Source organism: Aplidium turbinatum, chromosome 14 (assembly GCF_918807975.1).
Source record: "Aplidium turbinatum chromosome 14, kaAplTurb1.1, whole genome shotgun sequence".
NCBI classification, from domain to species: domain Eukaryota; kingdom Metazoa; phylum Chordata; class Ascidiacea; order Aplousobranchia; family Polyclinidae; genus Aplidium; species Aplidium turbinatum.
In genome coordinates this window covers 5,471,876-5,493,155 of record NC_137485.1, presented here as the reverse complement: position 1 = coordinate 5,493,155, position 21,280 = coordinate 5,471,876, and the positions used below count along the sequence as shown (strand labels likewise).

Genomic DNA, 21,280 nt, shown 5'->3' with positions numbered 1-21,280 from the left:
GACCGAGTGAAAACTCTTTTAGAGCTCCCTTCTCCAACAAATAACAAAGAGCAGCAGCGTGTTATCGGACTTTTCGCATATTATGCCAAATGGGTGTCTCATTATTCTGACAAAATTAAACCGTTAATAGAAAACAGCAACTTTCTTTAAATGGTGATACTTTAAAAGCGTTTGAAGAGCTTAAATCAGAATTGGCCACTGCGACACTTGGAGTAATCGACGAGGAAGCCATGTTTGTAGTCGAAACTGATGCTTCAGATGTTGCCTTGTCAGCAACCTTAAATTAACGAGATAGACCAGTTGCATTTTTTCCCGATCGTTGACAAAAACCGAAAAGCATCACTCTTTGATAGAAAAAGAGGCCGCTGCTATTGTTGAAGCAGTGCGGAAATGGAGCCATTTGTTGGCCGCGCGGCGTTTCAAACTTCCAACTGATCAGCGATCAATAGCGTTTATGTATGATTGCAAAAGTCATAGTAAGTTGAAAAACAGAAAATCTGCGATTATTTTCTCCTGCATCAATCGCCTGCTCTAGGTTATATAACGGAAATGAAATCTTACATTTGTTTTCGTCATCATGCACTGGCTACATAAATCCATCATTGTTAAATCTTTCAAAGGATGGCATCTCGCCTGGTGCGAGACAAATTTCCTGCAGATGTCCAGACTTCCCAGCCAGCAAACTTGTTTATACATGTCATGCATTGTGATTCAACATCTGCAGACGTTGAATCAATGTGAAAATGACAAGTTTTACTAGCTGGGTTGTAGGGGTGTTCAATTTCGATTATTTGAATATTCGAAATTCAATTTATTTTCGATTTCCGAATTTCGATTTCGAATATCACAACTATTCACCACACTGCAAAATGTGATTTTATTGAAAGAAATGACATGAAAATTCACTAGAAAACGCGAAAAAAAAGCGATGAAATTTTGCGAAAAATAAACACAAAATAACGTCTACAGCGCCAGGTCCATGTTGGTGTTTAAGAACACAAGCGACATGGTCACCCATCAGTCGGGATCTCAGCTTCGTGACGGTCAGGCCAGCTTTTGAAAACGATCGCTCCGCTGAAGCCGAGGTCGCTGGGATCCCAAACACTTCGAGTTCATTTTTACAGCGAGCGATTCACTGCCGCGACATTTCACTGCAGAGGTTTCGACTCGAAAGCGACATCGAGTATGTTCTCAAGCGCATAAAGCTAAACGCACACTCCGTCTACGTAGCAAATTATGTTGTTTTTGGGTGTATTCAACATCTGATGACATTGAATCGACACGAAATGGTAGATTTTTGCTATGTCCCAGGCAGCAAAATCAGTCATTTTTACATTGATTCAACGTCTGCAGACATTAAATCAATGTAAAAATGACAGATTTTGTTGTCTGTTGTTGGATTGTAGCATCGCAACTCGTTCTAGTGACTGATTATTTATCGCGAAGCTGTTGCGGTTTGCATTCAAAAAGTGTTTTCCTGCTGCCGATCGCTAGTTCATCTATTGTTTTATGTATCAATACAGCATAAACAGTTGCCCCCACACAGAAATATGCGTGGGGGCCTGGCCCCCACGCAGGCCCGTAGCCAGCTGGGGGCCCTGGCCCCCCTGAAAAAAATTTCGCCCCTCCCTCCCCCCCTTGGTAAAATCTCAACATTCTCGAGCAACAGCTACAATTATAATGATTTTGCCCATTGAAATTTTTTCGGCCTCCCCCGCTAAAAAAAAGTTGACCCCCTTGCTCTGCGGTCTGGCTACGGCCTTGCCCCCACGGCTTAGGCGCCTATGGATTCGGTAAAAAATGGATAAAACTGCGACAAAGCTCAGCTTACACTTTCTGCTATTGCACACCCTAGCTATCTTCATTCTTGAGAAATTTGGCATTAAAAATGCCAACCTGGCATCCCTGGTGCAGGACTGGCCGTTGGACCGCGAGAGCGTGTGATAGTCATGTGATCGAAGATGCGCATGCGTCGAAGTCTTTTTTCGCTTGCAAAATGTGACAAGACAGATTTCAAGCCACTCGAGTTACTTTCAACCGCGTTCAGCCAAAAGGGCGGCTATAATTTCGAATATGTCCCATACGAAAAACGAATTTCGAATATCACCTTAATCGAAATCGAATCGAAAATAGAAATTGAACACCCCTACTGGGTTGTGTGCTTTTGTGAATGTGCAAAATCGCCCATTACGTAATCACAGAAACTCTTTTAGTGGAAGAAAGTCGAGTTGCAATCGTGTTTATCTGTCTACTATTCTTTATTCACATTGCAATACATTTCTGCAATCTTGGAACAACAAGTGCATAAGTCAGACATAAATACAAACTTGCAAACACGTTGACAACTAAAAGTAGCCTACTTCGGTTATTTTATCTATAAAAGAAACCCGTTGTGTCAAATAGCACGAAAGGTGTGTGGCGAAATGTTTGATGGCAGCAGTTAGAACCTCGATCAAAGCATTTTCCAGCAGTGTTCAAACTGTTCTGGAAGAGAACTCCTTTCCATAAAAATAGCAGCTTTCTTCATCTGTATTTTTGAACATCTGGTCAGAAACTAGGCTGTTTTCTACATGTGAAAAACTTTCATAGCAAGTATCCAACAGTCATTTTACCAGAGCAATATTGTTAATTGGCTCAAACAGCGAAATACAAACTGGCATAGACATTGACAATTCAACGCAGCCTAGGTTATTTCATCTATAAAAGAAACCCGTTGTGTCGAATAGCACGAAACGTGTGGTGCAAAATGTTTGATGCCAGGCGTTAGAACTTCGATCAAAGCATTCTCCTGCAGTGTTCAAAATGCCGGCGCTGACGCCTTGGGAGTTTCTCGTGTGAAGCGTCGCTTTTAGACTTTGCTTTGAAGTACCTGGCGCAAGAAAGTTTACGTAAGTCAGCACTTTTATGATTGCATCACGTGATGCTCCCTCCCCCCAATTGTTCTTCGACCTGACGACGTTTAGTCCTCTCTCAGTTTTTTTTTTCCGTAAGGCACGGCGTTTGTGGAATAGTGATGGCGCGTGTCGAGTGACCTTGTCAACGAAAACAGCAAAAATCGCAGCCCTGTTCAAAAGTTGTGACAACTTTATAAAAAAAATAATTTGTTAATGGAAAATGTGAGGTACGGCCTGCCAAGACTGTGTAAATTTTGGTTTTGGCCCGCGGTTAGAAAAAGGTTGCCGACCCTGTTATACGACGATTAGTAATACAAAACATTCAAGCGATAATCTATATTCATAGTAACAAGGTAGCATACAAAGTAACTTCAATCAAAGAATTTTAACAATCTCTTAATACCCATTCAACAAAAACACTACAGACACTACTGACACTACAGACACTACTGACACTACAGAGACAGGCGTGGGTGCGCCTCAACCGTCTCCGTACGGGCGTCGGCCTTTTCCGCTCAACCATGCACCAATGGGGAATGGCTTCTACCTCCTCCTGTGAATGTGGTGCCGAGGAACAGACCGCAGACCACATCATCAATGACTGTACCATCTTCAAGCCACCTAACGGAGTGGAAGGTCTGCGCGTCATGGATGATGAAACTAAAGACTGGCTGCTCTCTAGCAGCCTTCCAGTGTAGTCCGGGAACATCGTGAATCTGGGGTGGTAAAAGGATAGACCCTCGGCCCCAGAAGCTCAGACGACGACGACGACGAACAAAAACAAGGGAAAAGCAGACAAATAGTTAACATAATAATAAATAAATAAAAACAAATAAATCACATTCCTATAACTTTCCTCCAGAGTGTTTCTCCATCTTCTGACTATTCAAATTGCTAACACACAGAACCAGTTTTTCACATAGGCCTACATTACGTTTATACGGCTTTTCACCAGTGTCAATTCGCATATGCCGTTTCAGGTTACTGACCTGTGCAAACGATTTCTCACACACGTCACATTTCTATCGCTTATCACCAGTGTGAATTCGCATATGATCTTTCAGGCTACTGACCTGTGCAAACGATTTCTCATACACGTCACAGTTATATGGCTTTTCACCAGTGTGAATTCGCATATGACCTTCCAGCCTAATGACCAATGCAAACGATTTCTCGCGCAGGTCACATTTATATGGCTTTTCACCAGTGTGAATTTGCATATGGCTTTTCAGGTGACTCACCAGTGCAAACGAGTTCTTGCACACATGTCACATTTATATGGCTTTTCAGGTGACTGACCTGTGAAAACGATTTCTCACACACGTCACATTTATATGGCTTTTCACCAGTGTGAATTCGCATATGACCTTTCAGGTGACCGACCCGTGCAAACGATTTCTCACACACGTCACATTTATATGGCTTCTCACCAGTGTGAATTCGCATATGACCTTTCAAGTGACTGACCCGTGCAAACAATTTTCTCACACATTTTGGTAGCCTACTTGTGTTTCAGGTTTGTTTTTTTTTTTTTTTTGGACTTGCAACATGTCGCAAAAAGACTGCTTAAAGTAACATTGAAAAGAATTATAGCTCTTTTGTTTTTAAAAATAACAATGCGGACACAATACATGTATAATTTTCCTGGATTTAACCAAAGCCTTAGACACTGTAAACCACCACATAAAATTGAACAAGTTGGAACACTGTGACATTCGAGGACAAATGAATAAATTATTATCATCGTATTTGTCTCAAAGAAAGCAGTTTATAAAACATGAAGACACTTCATCAGACCTTAAAGATGTTACTTGCGGAATACCACAAGGTTCGGTGCTAGGCCCACTTCTTTTTCTTTTGTATATCAACGACTTGCCCTGCAGATATTAGGCTACTTGTCAAAAAAAAAAAAACCTATCATACGAAAGAAGAAGAAGCCCTACAGTACTAAAATGAGTGTTAAGCTGTATGCAGACGACACAGTTCTTTTTACCTCAGGTAAAACATTGGAAGCTGTTCAAGAGGAAGTAAACATAACTAAGCAAAAAAAGGCTGCATATCAATGACTGGTTAAAAGCGAACAAACTAACTTTAAATTACACTAAGTCATCATTCTTACTATTAGAGGAGCATCAGACAAAAAGCTTTTTGTTGATATGAATTAATTGATTATGAACAATTTAAAATACAAGTTAAACCAAATGATATTATTTATAGAACAACTTCTGCAAAGTACCTCGGAATTAACATTGACGAGAATTTAGATTGGAAAGTGCATATTGATGACATATGCCAAAGACTTTCAAATGAAAATAGGAAAGGTTCAGTAATGGTAAACAGTGAGAATATTCATTATCAAAACAATCACAGGTTGCAATCTATATTCACGAAAGCAAGGTTGTTGGCATATTGTTGAAGTTGAAACAACGTTTTAAATCAAAAATAAGTCAAAAAATTCTTATTCAGTTTAAACACATTATTCTCATTCAAAAGTTCATTCTTATTCATTTTATCAGCAGTTCGATAGCTTCGTCGAAACTTGCTGCCATTGTTGTTTGGCGCCTTTACTTTGTGGATCCGCAGTTAAGAGTCTATGCTAGGGCACAAGTCTTTTAAATCCATACTTTACTAAGCAATATAGACTGTAGTGCAACATCAACATTTCCTCAATTAGACGTCTAATTTGCTAATAAGAAAGTTATCTTGCAAACTAAAGTAAACAACAGAATCAAACCAGCAAGGAAGCTAAAAACAAACCAAAAGCAATGTGACAACATAAAATCAGAAAACACAAATATATATTGCTTAAAGCAATATCAAGTCATGGTGTAGTTTGAAATTCAATCAAAGATTAATTATTGTCGGGTTAGAACGTATTCTCAACAAGTTCAAAAAATACCACAAACGACTCCTGTCCAGAAACACAGGAAAGGAATCACGAAAAGTTATACAGGGGTCGGCAACCTATGGCCCGCCAAGGAAAATCATCCGGCCGCCGCCGCTCTACAAATTATAGTAGCCTATTATATGACCTGCCTACAGGGCTTCTGAGAGAAATTTTCACTAAGGGTACTGTACGAAGAGTCATTCCGGCCCCCCCTTTCACTCCGGGCCCCCTTTGTCAAAATGCGTGATGTTTGCTTACGTGTATTGCACATCATACATTTTACTGCAGAATTGGATATATGTGCGCAATAATAGCATCAGGCTGCAATAAAACTATTATTTAATGTTTTGTGTTGTGCGTATCACGTGATCTGTCTCTCGCCAATTTGTGTAGGCTATCATGCATTGAATTCGTGTCAGTTGTTGAGGTGTCATTTGTACAGCTTTAAAATGTAAAATTTTCAAATTCATTCATTTATTTCTCTAAGATAGAGCCTATAATTACACTAGCCAACAAAAAAAAATTTTTTTTTTCGGTGGCGAAGATATTTCAACTGTTTTTAGCTGATTTGAGGTCGCTGATTTCAAAAATGCAGTGAGTTTTTGTCTACCAGGTCTAGTTTTCTAGTTACCGTGATTCCACTGCATGCGTGCACCGTGCACTTATGCATAATTGCTGATGTAAAATCTATCCACCAGTCAAATACTGTATATTGTCAAAAGACATAATAAATTTCAGCAAGCCAACAAAGAACTTGAAAACGTAGGATTAACACGTACGCTTCTTATTCTTCACCTTGCTTAAGTGTCTGCCATAAACTTGCTTTAGGAGATCTACGAGAGTGAATTGCAAAAGCATCTTCGCTGTGAGAAAGCAATTCCAATTGTTGCAAACCTTCAAAATCAGGAACAGGAAGTTTTTCTCTGTGTAGCGCTGGCCTGATTGCTGAAGCTAGGTTTGGATATTGCAAGGAAGTCCTATTTTTCCTGTTTATGTCTTTTATGTTCACTGCACAAAAATAGTAGTCGCTTTTGTGATCTTTTGGTTCACGCCACACCATTGGAATAGCAAACCTTAATCCTTCTCTTATTTGTTCGTCCATTGATGTAAATGTTCTTTGCAAGTTTTGCAAATAATGTGGAGAGCCCAAGACTTATCTTGATCCCCCAACTTCACTTTAAAGTAGGCTAAGCAAGAGAAGCACGCTTTACAAACTCATCGATTGGTTTTCTGTTAGGCTCTAGTGCAGGGGTGGGGAACCTTTTCAGTATTGCGGGCCACATAAAATGAGAAATAACACAGGCGGGCCACTAAAAATTTCGAAATTTTATTTACAGATAAAAAATGCAGCGAAAACAGTTAGTAGACAATGATTTATTTCACTTTCACAGCTAGTGGGATGTATTATTTTATAACCGAACCCCTAATTTTTGATTAATGTGATTATAACATAGACTATGCTTTATTTTCTCAGCTTCTTTGGTGACTTTTATATCGTTCATGATGTGAATCATCATAACACCCGACAAACCTTTGAACATTCCTTTTGACACAATCATCCGTTGGCTAAATCGAGACGATATGCTAAAAAGTGTACACGTTGAAGGAAGAAACAGCAACCTTCCTTGAAAATACGACTATCATTGCTGCAGAGTTTCATAAACAAAATTCGGTTCTAATTTGGCATTTCTGGTCGATTTAACATCACATCTGAATAACTTGAATGTGCACCTTTAGGGAAAGTTCCAATTGATACACAAGATGTGGATGCATATAGGCCTAGCCCAGGGGGCCCAGAACTAATTTTTGACTGGGGGGGCAGGATTATGAAAAAAAAGCACTTTTGTTGTTGAAAAGCCAATTTTTTGTTTAAAGTGCCTCTGACAGGTAAATAAATTCGCTAAATTTACCTAAGATACCAAAAAGATGACACTAACAAACTTCCCTAACCAGCAAATCGTAAAAAATATCAACAGGCTACTAAGTTACACGCTTGCAAACTTTCGTTGACATCGGCGAATCTGGCACTCATTCAATTGCGAAAATAAAAACGGCAACACTGCTGTGACGTCACAGTAAGCGGGAAGGATACATTCTTTCTCTGTGATGACTTGGTAAAGTATGGTACAGCTACTGCAAAACGTGAATGTGTGGGGCTTTGTTGGTCTAAAGCATGTGCAAATTAAGAATTACCGAAATGAAAAAGTGAACTTATTATTACTATCAGGTTTCCATCAAATAGGTTAAGTTTACTTTTATCAAACGGCATCTCAATTCAATTGAAATTGCAGTTTCATAGGGCTACAATTTTCATACTTTTTTTATTTGTCCTAATCTGGCTATAGCCATTTGCAGTGTAACAACAGTATGTCACAAACAGTAGCCTACCTTTAATTTATGGTTGAGGCAATGCCTACGAATTGCTGTTTATGTGACATTGTCAGTGACAAAGACCGTGTGCTTTCTTTTCCCACTTTCCCACAAAACAAGGTAGGCTACTGAGAAGAAAATGGTCAAAGTTTTCTTCAAGTGTTCGAAAGTGGGATGGGCCATACAAAACTAGTCGTATATGTTCACCTCACTGAAGATGATTTTGTGAATACCACTCAAGTAAAAATGCCTACAGGCATGTGTTGAAGTGTATACTACAAGGTGATGCTCTCGGAAGCAACAATCGGATTGTGATGCCGTCATGCATTGTTTGGCGAATCCGAAACGATTTTCCAGATCCAGATGGCCGTTACACAGGATTTCAATGGCCAACTGAAGGCACATTATGAGAGAGAGAAAGAACTTTTATTTATTTTTAAATAGTGATGATGAATTAAATATGAATGATGATTCGTACGATTTCTTCATTTTTCACTTCAAGTATATTTTAGGTTTTGTAGAAAAGTATTCAGTACAGTTTTATTAAACTGCAAAAAACAATAAATCTTCGAAAAAAGCAACCGCTTGTACCAACTCCGACCAAACTGTGATCCACCAATTACATCTAGGAAGCGTTTGTTTCATCCGTTGCTAACGACGTCCACTTAGGATGACGTAATACCACCCAAGTCGTCCCAGAGCAGTGAAATATAGAGTTTCGCCTGTGGTGGCGCTGCGGAGCAGTCATTTGATTAAATTACGCCCTAACCAGTTGAACTACGAGGTTAAGATTAAAAAGTTCGCTAAGTGTAATTCTGCGCTAGGAAATGCTTTAAAAAGTTACTATACTTGGATCCAACCTGTCAGGGGCACTTTAATTTTTAAGATAAGATATAGCGATAATATGCTCATCTATCAGCTCACTATCGAGTAATGATACAAGTGTCCGGTATACAATAAAGGACATCATGCTATGTTACAATGATGTAACCTACTGCGTTGCAGAATTTTGTGCCGTGAATAACTGAATATTAATTTTATGGCAAAAATGAAAGATTAGGCTATAATTAGGCTAAAAGCGAATAGCAGAAGCAGTTATATTGCACAATGTGCAGTAGTTTACATGACCTTAAAAGGGCACCATTGCCCCTACATCAACAGAAAAATTGAGGGCAGGGGGGCATCCACCCCCCGCTTCCGGCGTCCCTGGCCTAGCCTACGCGCATTCGAAACAAAACTACGACTCTGGAAAAGTCAGCTGGAAAACGCAAATTATGTTCTCTTTGCTACACTGCAGAAGAACAAACCTACGAGCAATACGTTATTTGTTTCTATGATAGAACATATTTTCATCCCGCTTTGGTGACATTCGTTCTCTCGAAAGCGACAATTAAAGTATTAAGTCCTATTCCATCTGATGCACAGATGGATACAATGCAGAAACAAGCTAAATATGAAATTTCACGCCGATAGTGTATCACTGCTTCACTTCTATAAAATTTCTTGAGTGGAAACAATATTCCAACTTGATTAATCATGCCAAAAAAGGGGGTCATTATTTGGCAGCATTTACGCATGTAAAAACCTATTTTCGTCAATGAAACTCACCAAGAACAACTTGAGAACAACATTTTTTGACGACCACTTGCAAGATGTCATGCTTCTTTCCTTATCCAACTTACAGCTTGAACTTCAAAAACTTTCAAACCAAAACAACTGCAAAATCTCACATTAATGTTGTTCTAGCAATAAATATATGTTATATTTTGTGATTTTGTTAACGAAATCAGGACTCAATCTGATTAACTTTTATAAATTCGAAAGTTGTGACAACTTTATAAAAAAATAATTTGTTAATGGCAAATGTGAGCTACGGCCTGCCAAGACTTTGTAAATTTTGGTTTTGGCCCGCGGTTAGAAAAAGGTTGCCGACCACTGTTATACGACGATTAGCAATACAAAACATTCAAGCGATAATCTATATTCATAGTAACAAGGTAGCATACAAAGTGATCCCAATCAAACAAAACAATCTCTTAATATCCATTCACCAAAAACAAAGGAAAAGCAGAAAAATAGTTAACATAATAATAAATAAATATATAATAACAATAAATTTAAATTTAAATCCTATAAATTTCCTCCAGAGTGTTTCTCCATCTTCTGACTATTCAAATTGCTAACACACGGAAGCACTTTTTCACATAGGCCTACATCACATATTGGCTTTTCACCAGTATCAATTCGCATATGCCGTTTCAGGTTACTGACCTGTGCAAACGATTTTGCACACATGTCACATTTCTATGGCTTATCACCAGTGTGAATTTGCATATGCCGTTTCAGGTTGCTGACCTGTGAAAACGATTTCGCACACACGTCACATTTATATGGCTTATCACCAGTGTGAATTCGCAGATGATCTTTCAGGTGACTGACCTGTGAAAACGATTTCTCACATACATTACATTTATATGGCTTTTCACCAGTGTGAACTTGCTTATGATTTTTCAGGCTAGCGACCCGTGCAAACGATTTCTTACACACGTCACATTCATATTGCTTTTCACCAGTGTGAATTTGCATATGACATTTCAGGTGACCGACCTGTGCAAACGATTTCTCACACACGTCACATTTATATGGCTTTTCACCAGTGTGAATTCGCATATGGCTTTTCAAGTGACTGACCTGTGAAAACGATTTCTCACACACGTCACATTTATATGGCTTTTCACCAGTGTGAATTCGCATATGATCTTTAAGGTCACCGACCCGTGCAAATGATTTCTCACACATGTCACATTTATATGGCTTTTCACCAGTGTGAATTCGCATATGACCTTTCAGGTATCTGACCTGTGCAAACGATTTCTCACACACGTCACATATATATGGCTTTTCACCGGTGTGAATGATTTTATGCCGAATTAAACTACTACTTTGTGGAAATGATTTTTCACATAAATCACAATTGTATGGCTTTTCACCAGTGTGACTTTTCTCATGAATTTTCAATTTCACCACTTGTTCTTGGTTATTGATTCCATATGGTTCACAATTTTCAAGTACTTCAAGCTTTACCAGAATTGCTTCACTTTGATTCATGGTAAAAGGTGAAGTGAATGGTTGATCTGAATTAGTGGTACATTAGCAATGGTTGACCAAACAATTTAAGACTTATATACAAAGTATCAAAAATATTGCAGGATAAACAGCCTATAACCTGAAACAAAAGTAACAAACTGTGAAAAATTCAATATTGGTAAACAGTGCGAATAATCGCATAGTCGAATACTTATCTCCAAAAATATTGCAAGTTAAATTCTATATCCATAAAAGCACAAACCATGCGCAGTTGCGCACAAAAGTGACATCTTGAAAAGTAATAATTATATTACACAAACTTTTAACGAAAGCACAGTCTTTTGTTTCCATATTACACAAACTAATATAAAACATAATTGAACTATAGCTGATGGCGCTTCAAATAATTAACTTAAGAGAAGATTTTACACACATCACAGACAAAAGCTTTTTCAGAAGAATGAAACATCAACTTAAAATAATGTGGAAAGGAACTACAACATATACATACATCACACATGTGTGTTTTTTTTGCCAACAATGATGTGAAATCAAACGTTATCGAGTCTCTGCTTCATTTTCTTCCAGAATTGGACAATGCCAAATTAGATTGCATTCAAAACCCATTTGCAATACTAAAACAAAGTAGACTGCCAAATACTTCTTTCCTAACTCTTAGGAAGAACTTGTTGGTGTAATTTCTGACTCTAAGTTGCGGCTTGAAGTTTCTGGAGAGAGAGAAATAACTTTATTTGCCAATCAGATTCTATAATAGTATGATACACAATAAGCTTACATCACAATAACAAACAGTTCATGAACATGGAGGAACGCATAATTACGCTCAGTGTTAGCAAATTCAATCTGATTAACCAGGAGCAGCGAAAGACCGTTTGGTCGTCTAGTCAGCTGCTCCCAACTGGTCATTAATGAAGACACAAATGGATTAAAGAAAGCACTCAAATTGGCGAATGGCATTAAACAATGAACGGCAATAATCAGTGTTTGATATCTAATCAACTTAAACAGCGTAATTGTTTGTAGAGTTAGGCTAAGTTGCTTTTCATGTAGGCAACTGGTTCGTCGTCATTTTCAAATAATGTAATTTTAGATTATCACTGAAGGCTTTGACGTTGGAAAGTGTGGGATTTCATTCCATACTTTTGGACCTTGCACTTTGAGGCTAGAGCTTGACTTCTTCGTTTCAACTCTTGGCAAAAATAGTTATTCTGTTGAGATCTTGTGTTATGGTAGTGTATTTCTCTTTGAGTTTGAAAGTACAGTATCCAGTAAAAATTGTTGGCAGATGTTCACTTTTGTACTTAAACATAATTTTTGCAATTTCATGTTTATAGATGAGGTTTACAGGTAGTACACAACACTTCTGATAGAGCGGAGCTGCTGTAGTTGTTTGTTCGCTAAATGTTATGGCTCGTATGATTCTGTTTTGCAAGACTAATATTTGATTTAATTGTTTTTTTTGAAGCTGAACCCCAACTGACGATTCCATAGTTAATAATAGTATGGGCCATTGCAGTGTAAAGGCTCAGTAACACTTTTCTGTTCAGGTATTTTCTAGGGGGAGGCTGGTACCCCTATGACACCCAATTTTTCTGGCCCTTTCAACAATTGTTCTACATCATATAAATAGTAAAAATCCAAAGTTTCAGAAAAATTGGTTGACCCCTTGGGGTGCCAGTTTCATGTTCAAATTCCTGCAGTGGTGTGCTATGCATACCCTCCAGCTTCGTATAGCAAAATCTAAAGAAATTGGCATTTTTAGGAATGTTAATCAATTTTGGATCTACTCAACAGGCCAAGAATATGATCAAGGTGAGGTAATGGTCAATTGGTCATATCGCTTGTTATACATGAGAATTGGAGGCATTACGTGGAGCAAGGCTACCTACCATCAGCACGGCAGAACAACAAGGCAGCAACATACGCTATATACAGGGCTCGATCTTAGTGGTAGTCCGCTAGCCAATGGCTAGTGAAAAGTTGCGCGGACTAGTAGAAATTTTGCAGTACTAATCCGATTGGCTAGTGAAAATATTTGCCGGTAAAAAGTTTTGGTTTACAAAATGGCGATCGGCGATGTCACTCTGAAATACTGCAAACGAAGAAGGCGGCAAAGTCGGTCGACTGAGCACGTGACTACTTTTTTCTCGCATTTTTGCTAGACACGACGCGTGGTAGTAGTCAGGACAGAGTTGCCAATTTGGCTTTTTTGAAGCCAGATTTTGAGAATCAGGCTGTTTTTCAACTCGCTTGGCTTATTTTTTTTTAAATAAAAAAAGCCAGAAAAATTAGGCTTTTTCTGGCTTTTTTTCATGTTTCATTGATTTTTTGTCAAATTAATAAAAAGCCAACATAATTTTGGCTTTTTTTGGCTTAATTTCATCTTTTACAATTTTTTTTAGGAAAAAATTCGGTCAGCGTCAATTCGAGCAGTAATTTCTACCTTATATTTGGTTGTAGTGTCCGACCGAATTTCGTTTTGAAGCCGAAACTAGAAATTTTTCTAGTGCCCTGGTCAGCACGGAGAAGTCAGCATCCCAGCAAGCAGCAGTTAGCGAAATTAACGTTTTTTTGTTGCTATATCGTGATCAAATGCTGATTCAACGTTACTACAAAGTGTCTAACGCTTAGTGTTAGCTGGGTAGTAATCGCTATTGAGGCTTCTTTGGATTGCTACCTTGTCGTCGTTGAAAAGCTTGTGTGCCTCCGTGACCTAGAAGGTGTTTTTGTGCGTATTGTTGCTCTCTTGTACGTACTGAAATCTGAAAGCCTTTAGTTAGTTTCAGTCTAAGCCAAAGCACTTATCTTAATACGTCATCAGACAAGTGAAAAGTCAGTAAACTGGTCGGACTAGTGAAAAAAAAAGTTACGATCGACCCCTGTATATATAAGGCTAATGTAGGCAACAATTTGCTGTAGGTTCTCAATTCATTTCAGTTCAGCCTACAGAAACATAGAACATGGATCTATGTACTATGGTGATACTATGAATTATGTACAGAGGTACACACAGTGCAGTGGCTTAACAGACCAAACTTACCATTGAAGAGATATATTTATCAGTAGAGCAGTTTGTATGAAAGCGTAATAATCAATAATTACCAGCACTAACTTTGCTGCCAAAAAAGTTGCTAATCAAATAGTTAGATTATATTCACTTGCAAACATAAACGCAATTACTGGTACCCAAAAGGATATGGAGGAAAAAATTGTTAATTTTTACGATAAAGATTTAAAAAAGTTGCAAAAGATAAATGCCGCTGATCGTGATCACCATACAGCAATAATAATTTTCAGAATGTTTTAATCAATGCTGATTTGGACTAAAAACATATTCAAGTTGCTTAAGGAGGAAGAAGATGTCAATTTTTTAGAAAGTATGATGACAGACAGGATTGCCACATTTGTACGTCGAGACATGGTAACAATAAGAAAAAGAAAAATGGAACGAGAGCAGCACTCTGTAGAATTAGCTAAAAAGGAAGAAGACAGGAGAAAGTTAGATACATTCATAGACACAACACTTGATGAAGCAGCAGACTTTTCATCTGATAATGACTCAGGAACTGAAGCTACTTTGCCAACATCTTCCAAAAGGTGTCATCGTCAAAGCGTCAAAGATGGCACAACAATTCGGGTGCCTAATGATATTCTCAAACACCCTTCGATAGTTGGGTGTTATTTGAGGAACAAAATTAGCCCTGTGGCCGCTTCCATAATGATAAGGGAATTTATCACTGCGCGTGGTGGAGACGTGTCGAAGGTGAACCTTAATTATACACAGGCACTGGGATCGCACCGAAACAGCTAAAGAAACTGCAGTGCCATTAAAGAAAAGTGGCAACCTCCGTCCTCCGTTACTTGGAACTGGATCCCTACAATCGGATAGAAAGCTGATGTACAGCCTCAATTTAAAGGTCATTGATGAATGGCTGCTACCTGCCCTTGTTTCTGGTCCTAGTGGAGTTAAACTACTAGGAACGCCTAAGTTACCTGCTAGCTCATCAGAGCCTCTGGGAGAATTGATCGGTACTGCAACAGAAAAGCTGCTTGATGATTGGAACTGCAAAGCATTAGTGGGAGCTATGGTGTTTGACACCACCAGATCCAATACTGGCCAAATTAATCATAATCAAAGCTTTTTGTTTGATGTTCCTCTAATAGTAAGAATGATGACTTAGTGTAATTTAAAGTTAGTTTGTTCGCTTTTAACCAGTCATTGATATGCAGCATTTCTTTGTTTACTTCCTCTTGAACAGCTTCAAATGTTTTACCCGAGGTAAAAAGAACTGTGTCGTCTGCATACAGTCTAACACTCATTTTAGTACTGCAGGGCTTCTTCTTCTTTCGTATTAGAGGTTTTTTTTTTTGGCAAGTAATATCTGCAGGGCAAGTCGTTGATATACAAAAGAAAAAGAAGTGGGCCTAGCACCGAACCTTGTGGTATTCCGCAAGTAATATCTCTAAGGTCTGATGAAGTGTCTTCATGTTTTATAAACTGCTTTCTTTGAGACAAATACGGTGATAACAATTTATTCATTTGTCCTCGAATGCCATAGTGTTCCAACTTCTTCAATAATATGTGGTGGTTTACAAAGTCGAAGGCTTTGGCTAAATCCAAGAAAATTATACATGTATTGTGGCCGCATTGTTATATTCAAAAACAAAAGAACCATAATTCTTTTCAATGTTACACTAAGCAGTCTTTTTGCAACATGTTGCAGGATCCAAAAAAAACAAAAACAAACCTGAAACACAAGTAGGCTACCAAACGGAAATAGGAAAGGTTCAATAATGGTTAACAGTGAGAATATTCATTATCAAAACAATCACAGGTTGCAGTCTATATTCACGAAAACAAGATTGTTGACATATTATTGAAGTTGAAACAACGTTTTAAATCAAATATAAGTCAAAAAATTCTTATTTAGTTTAAACACATTATTCTTTTTCAAAAGTTCATTCTTATTCATTTTATCAGCAGTTCGGTAGCTTTGTCGAAACTTGCTGCCATTGTTGTTTGGCGCCTTTACTTTGTGGATCCGCAGTTAAGAGTCTATGCTAGGGCACAAGTCTTTTAAATCCATACTTTACTAAGCAATATAGACTGTAGTGCAACATCAACATTTCCTCAATCAGACGTCTAATTTGCTAATAAGAAAGTTATCTTGCAAACTAAAGTAAACAACAGAATCAAACCAGCAAGGAAACTAAAAACAAACCTAAGGCAATGTGACAAAAAAACAATCAGAAAACACAAATAAAGCAATATCAAGTCATGGTGTAGTTTGAAATTCAATCAAAGATTAATTATAGTCGGGTGAGAACATGTTCTCAACATGTTAAAAAAATACCACAAACGACTCCTGTCCAGAAACACAGGAAATGAATCACGAAAAGTTATACAGGGGTAGGCAACCTACGGCCCGCCAAGGAAAATCATCTGGCCCGCCGCCGCTTTACAAATTATAGTAGTCTATTATATGACCTGCCTACAGGGCTTCTGTGAGAAATTTTCACTAGGGGTAACGAACGAAGAATCATTCCGGCCCCTCTCTCACTCCGGGCCCCCTTTGTCAAAACGCTAGATGTTTGCTTATGCGTATTGCACACCATACAACATTTTACTGCAGAATTGGACATCTGTGCGCAATAATAGCATCAGGCTGCAATAAAACTATTATTTAATGTTTTGTGTTGTGCGTATCATGTGATCTGTCCCTCACCAATTTGTGTAGGCTATCCTGCATTGAATTCGTGTCAGTTGTTGATAGTGCTGTTGAAGTGTCGCTTGTACAGCTTTAAAATGTAAAATTTTCAAATTCATTTCTTTATTTCTTAAAGATACAGCCTATAATTATTCCCGCTAATGTTACTGAGTGTTATATGTATCTGGTAGCCTGCAACAAGTCAAGCTCTCTACCAAGGCTCAAACATAAAATCTTGTTAAACATAATCAAATTAATCATCTGACCAATAACCTTTCTTCATTAAATTTTGCATTCACCACATGCCTAGCCGAGGTGAACAAAGTCACTTTTTTCGACTCCGGCTCCGAAATTCATTTTGAAGTGAAATAAGCGTGAACTACCTTTTTCAAATAATTATTAAAAAACACAAAAAAACACAAACACGTTTTTCTCAAGCCTGCTTTTGCTACCCTACGGCCTCTCTCCCAAACAGGAGAATAACCAACATTTATGATTTAATTTAGGGCGCTTTTAACAGAACATGTTTGCACGTAGATTAACAAGATTCTGTTCTAATTTGGCATTTCTGGTCGATTTAACATCACATCTGTACAACTTGAATGTGCACCTTTAGGGAAAGCTCCAATTGATACACAAGATGTGGATGCGTGCAAGCCTAGCCCAGGGGCGCCAGAACGATTTTTGACTGGGGGGGAGGAAGGATTATGAAAAACGGACACTTTTGTTGCTGAAAAGCCAACTTTTTTTAAATTTTAAGATAAGATACGTACAGCGATAACGCTCATCTATCAGCTCACTATCGAGTAATGATACAAGTGTCCGGTATACAATGAAGGACATCATGCTATGTTATAATGATGTAACCTACTGTGTTGCAGAATTTTGTGCCGTGAATAACTGAATATTATTTTTAAGGCAAAAATGAAAGATTAGGCTACAATTAGGGTAAAAGCGAATAGCAGAAAGTGTTATATTGCACAATGTGCAGTAGTTTACATGACCTTAAAAGGGCACCATTGCCCCTCCATTAATAGAAACATTGAGGGCAGGGGGGCATCTTCCCTCTTAACCCCCAGCTTCCGGCGCCCCTGGCCTAGCCTACACGCATTCGAAACAAAACTACGACTCTGGGAAAGTCAACTGGAAAACGCAAATTATGCTCTCTTTGCTACACTGCAGAAGAACAAACCTACGAGCAATACGTCATTTGTTTCTATGATACAACACATTTTCATCCCGCTTGGGTGACATTCGTTCTCTCGAAAGCGACATTAAAGTATTAAGTCCTACTCCATCTGATGCACAGATGGAGACAATGCAAGAGAAGTAGGCTATCAAATGGAGTTGAGCTGCAGTCCAGAAACAAGCTAAAATTGAAATTTCACACCGAGAGTGTATCATTGCTTGACTTCTATAAAATTTCTTGAATCTGGAAACAATATCCCAACTTGATTAATCATGCCAAAAAAGGGGGTCATTATTTGGCAGCATTTACGTATGTAAAAACCTATTTTCGTCAATGAAACTCACCAAGAACAACTTGAGAACAACATTTTTTGACGACCACTTGCAAGATGTCATGCTTCTTTCCTTATCCAACAAACGGCTTGAACTTCAAAAACTTTCAAATCAAAACAACTGCAAAATCTCACATTAATGTTGTTCTAGCAATAAATGTATGTTATATTTTGTGATTTTGTTAATGAAATCAGGACTTAATCTGATTAAATTTTCTAAATTCGAAAGTTGTGACAACTTTATAAAAAAAATAATTTGCTAATGGAAAATGTGAGCTATGGCCCCGCCAAAACTTTGTAAATTTTGGTTTTGGCCCGCGGTTAGAAAAAGGTTGCCGACCGTGTTATACGACGATTAGCAATACAAAACATTCAAAAATATCACAAGCGATAATCTATATTCATGGTAACAAGGTAGCATACAAAGTAATCCCAATCAAACAAAACAATCTATTAATATCCATTCACCAAAAACAAAGGAAAAGCAGACAAATAGTTAACATAATAATAAACAAATAATAACAATAAATCACATTCCTATAACCTTTCTCCAGAGTCTTTCTCCATCTTTTGACTATTCAAATTGCTAACACACGGAACCACTTTTTCACATAGTCCTACATCACATTTTGGCTTTTCACCAGTGTCAATTCGCATATGCCGTTTCAGGTTACTGACCTGTGCAAACGATTTCGCACACACATCACATTTATATGGCTTATCACCAGTGTGAATTCGCATATGATCTTTCAGGTGACTGACCTGTGAAAACGATTTCTCACATACATTACATTTATATGGCTTTTCACCAGTGTGAATTTGCTTATGACTTTTCAGGCTAGCGACCTGTGCAAACGATTTCTTACACACATCACATTCATATGGCTTTTCACCAGTGTGAATTTGCATATGACATTTCAGGTAACTGACCCGTGCAAACAATTTCTCGCACACGTCACATTTATATGGCTTTTCACCAGTGTGAATTTGCATATGACTTTTCAGGCTACTGACCTGTGAAAACGATTTCTCACACACGTCACATTTATATGGCTTGTCACCAGTGTGAGTTCGCATATGATCTTTCAGGTGACTGACCCGTGCAAACGATTTCACACATACATCACATTTATATGGCTTTTCACCAGTGTGAATTTGCACATGACCTTTCAGGTTATTGACCTGTGAAAACGATTTCTCACACAGGTCACATTTATATGGCTTTTCACCAGTGTGAATTCGCATATGACCTTTCAGGTGACTGACCTGTGCAAACGATTTCTCACACAAGTCACATTTATATGGCTTTTCACCAGTGTGAATTCGCATATGACCTTTCAGGTCACCGACCCGTGCAAATGATTTTTCACACATGTCACATTTATATGGCTTTTCACCAGTGTGAATTCGCATATGACCTTTCAGGTCACCGACCTGTGCAAATGATTTCTCACACACGTCACATTTATATGGCTTTTCACCAGTGTGAATTCGCATATGACGTTTCAGGTTACCAACGAGGGCAAACGATTTCTCACAAATGTCACATTTATATGGCTTTTCACCAGTGTGAATCATTTTATGCCGAATTAAACTACTACGTTGTGGAAATGATTTTTCACATAAATCACACTTGTATGGCTTTTCACCAGTGTGACTTCTCTCATGAATTTTCAATTGCACCACTTGTTCTTGGTTATTGATTCCATATGGTTCACAATCTTCAAGTGCTTCAAGCTTTACCAGTATTGCTTCACTTTGATTCATGGTAAAAGGTGAAGTGATGTGTTGATTTGAATTAGTGGTACATTAGCGATGGTTGACCAAACAAAAGACTCACAAAGTATGAAAAATATTGCAGGATAAACAGCCTATAACCTGAAACACAAGTAACAAACTGCGAAAAATTCAATATTGGTAAACAGTGCGAATACTCGAATACTTATCTCCAAAAATATTGCAAGTTAAATTCTATATCCATAAAAGCACAAACCATGCGCACAAAAGTGACATCTTGAAAAGTAATAATTATATTACACAAACTTTTAACGAAAGCACAGTCTTTTATTTCCATGTTACACAAACTAATATGAAACATATAATTGAACTATAGCTGATGGAGCTTCAAATAATTAACTTAAGAGAAGATTTTACACACATCACAGACGAAAGCTCTTTCAAAAGAATGAAACGTCAACTTAAAATAATGTGGAAAGGATTTACAACATATACATTAGGGTGTTTCATTTGCTCCCTTTATTTGAATTTTGATCTGTCCCTAAGTTAATTCTGTTCCATTTGGGAAAAAAATAACCTGGAAATAATTTTTAATTTCATGGCCCCCCGTTTACTCCCCCCCACCGCAACTCCGAAATTTCTGCCTACTCCAATCGCCATAACTCAAAAACCATTTTAGATAGACATGGGTTGTTGGGTTATTGCCATACCCCACTAAAGTTATTGCCATACCCCACTTTAATTCAAAAATGCTGTCAAAATAATAATCTGAGCAAAATTTTTTTTTTTTCATTTTTGCACAACATAAGAAAAGCAGTTGGCATGAATATTGAATCGCCAAACATACGATGTGAACAACCAAACATAAGTGGCAACTGACACAGCACCAAAATTAATCACATGACACAATATTATCAAAAACCATCTATGAAGTAATAGGACAATACAATAAGTAATAGCACAGCAGGGGCTCACACAACCTCCATTAAGCAGGCAGCAACATGGTGTGTTGTGCTTAGAGCATTGGTCTTCGCACCAAAGAGTGTTTACATTAAT

General features: G+C 38.0%; 1 pseudogene; it reads right to left on the bottom strand.

The window, feature by feature from the left end:
* LOC145782836 (uncharacterized) overlaps window positions 1–20,254 on the bottom strand; it is a 30,788-nt pseudogene extending 10,534 nt beyond the window's left edge.
* Between the last annotated feature and the right edge of the window lie 1,026 nt (window positions 20,255–21,280).